This window comes from Otolemur garnettii, unplaced genomic scaffold (genome assembly GCF_000181295.1).
Source record: "Otolemur garnettii isolate 467f Iridium unplaced genomic scaffold, OtoGar3 scaffold00225, whole genome shotgun sequence".
NCBI lineage: Eukaryota > Metazoa > Chordata > Mammalia > Primates > Galagidae > Otolemur > Otolemur garnettii.
The window spans coordinates 1,767,819-1,770,252 of NW_003852620.1; the positions used below are offsets into that span (position 1 = coordinate 1,767,819).

At 45.3% G+C, this 2,434-nt stretch overlaps 1 protein-coding gene across 3 annotated transcripts in view; it reads left to right on the forward strand.

The window, feature by feature from the left end:
* The window catches only part of RNF31 (ring finger protein 31), a 16,527-nt gene that overhangs the window by 12,662 nt on the left and 1,431 nt on the right, over positions 1-2,434 (forward strand). The window lies entirely within an intron of this gene.

Below are 2,434 nucleotides of genomic sequence, written 5' to 3' on the forward strand. Positions count from 1 at the left end.
GGTGTATGTGGCTGGCGCCTTAGCAGCTTGAGCCACAGGCGCTGAGCCTGTCATTCTATTTTCAATGTAGTCATTAATTTCCATATGCAAATGGAAATGGTCTTTAAATGGATTGTTTCTTGCAATATCAAGAGTCTGCAGATAGGCAGTCATTACTGCGGGAATCATTATTTGACCTATTTTTCTCTCTGCAAGCAAGTTCTTCATGTCTTTAGCACGGTGAGTGCTGGCTGAATCCCAGACTAGCAGACCTCTTTGGCCACCTCGCAAAATAAGTGGCAGCATTAAATCAAGCCACTTCCTTATAACTGATTGTGTGCACCAGGCTTTTTCTGTTTCAAGAACATAAATGCGTGAAACACGTTCAATCTTATCTTTCTTGCCCTTAGTGATGATAAGAGGTGTAACTTTCTTTCCATCCAGACGAATGGCCAAAATACAGGTTAACACATGAACTTTCGTGACCAGTGAAGGGAATGTAGATTGAGGAGGCACCCCTCTGTTCAATTGTTGTTTGGGCTCCTTGACCCATAAACACTGCAGTTTTATCCATAGCAATCATGTTGCAAGGTTGGTATTTAGAAAAGTCGATGCCATCAACAAAGGACTTGAATGCAAGTGCTTGCTTAATAACTTCTGCATCTTCCAACTGAGACAGTGTTGTTGATTTTCTTAGAGACAGTTCATATCGCAGAAGGACGCCATTGTAATGCTTTGAATTCTGGGGATATTTCAAACTGTGGTGCCATTGCAAGGGCAAATGCTTGAATGTCAGCCCTGCACACAACCAAAGCCTTTGCTCTCCTGTCAGCAATCCATTCACAGATTTATGTTTTCCAGCTCAGGAAATAAAGGTTGCCGACCTGAACCACACTTGGCTTCTTAGCATTTCCTCTGTCCACATGTAGACTGAGGTTATCGCATTCTGCCCGCCATTTTCGGACCATTCGGATATCCAACTTCTTCTCTTTGTAGAAAGCTGTAAGATTCTTGCCCTGGGAGTCCTCGACAATTCCTTTCTTGTACTCAACAGAATAGCTCTTTCTTTTTGCCCTCATCTTGTTTGGGGGTACAGATACTCAGGAAAAGCAGAGATAGGCCAGCAAAGCTGATATATAAGGGCTGAATTATTTACTGTATTTGGGATCCAGCAAGCACTGGGTCCAATCTGCACAGGGGAGCTGAGATGATCTCTCTGGGCTCAGTAGCAGACTGATTGCTGAAGCTTTCCCCCTATCCCCTGGCGTTTATAGAGGGTATGGGGTGAGAGAGGCCCACAGACTGTTGCTGGTTGGTGCTGGAGAGCAGCAGCTTTACTGGTGTTTCTGTGGGGTAAGAGAGGCTCGCAGACTGTTGCTGGATTGATGCTGGGTAAAAACAGCCACAGCTTTCCTTCTCCCCCCTGGGAACACACAATATAGTGAAAAAGCGGAGTGTCCTACTCCTCATTTCACTAAGAAGACTTTCACTGTGGAGACCTCCAGTCTCTATGTCTCCGTCTCCACCTGAAGCCTCAGCGTGCACAGGATGGCCCGAAACTGACAGGGGGAGCCAACCTTGTTGGTGGGGCTGGCACTAGTGATACGTGAACTCCTTTCCCCTAGCTGTTTGCACATGTGCAGTAGGATGCCTGCAACCACGGTTACCACCCGCGCATGCGTGAATAGCTAGGAAAAAGGAGCTGTGGCAGATAAAAGGTATTCCAGTGTTCCTTACCATTCCACGGAAATGCATGTCATGGCTATACAGCATATCTGCATAGCCACGCCCATCACTACGTCTTATCGTGATAGAGCTTATATTTAACAAATGCATAGAAATCCTGCTAGGGCTTATTTTTTGGGTAGGTCTTATTTTTGGGGAAACACAGTATTTGGATGAAAGACAGCCTAGGAATACCAGGTGCTGTAGTCTTCAAAATAAGTTTTTAAAAAATTATTTTTAAGAAAATAGAAGTAAGATAGCTTACACCTATAATCTTAGCACTCTAGGAAGCCAAGGGAGGTGGATTGCTTGAGCTCAGGAGTTGAAGACCAGCCTGAGCAAGAGTGAGACCCCATCTCTACTAAAAATAGAAAAACTAGCCAGGTGTTGTAGACTCCTGTAGTCCCAGCTACTTGGGAGACTGAGGTAAGAGTATCACTTGAGCCGAAGAGTTTGAGGTTGCTGTGAGCTATGATGTCACAGCACTCTACCCAGGGCAATTGAGTGAGACTTTGTCTCACAAAAAAAATAATAGAGGCAAGAGACTTGGCACAGTGGTTATGGCACTGGCCACATGCACCAAGGCTGGTGTGTTTGAACCCAGCCTAGACCAGCTAAACAACAATGACAATTACAACCAAAAAAATAGCTGGGTGTTGTGGCAGGTGCCTGTAGTCCCAGCTACTTGGGAAGCTGAGGCAAGAGAATTGCTTGAGCCCAAGAGTTTGAG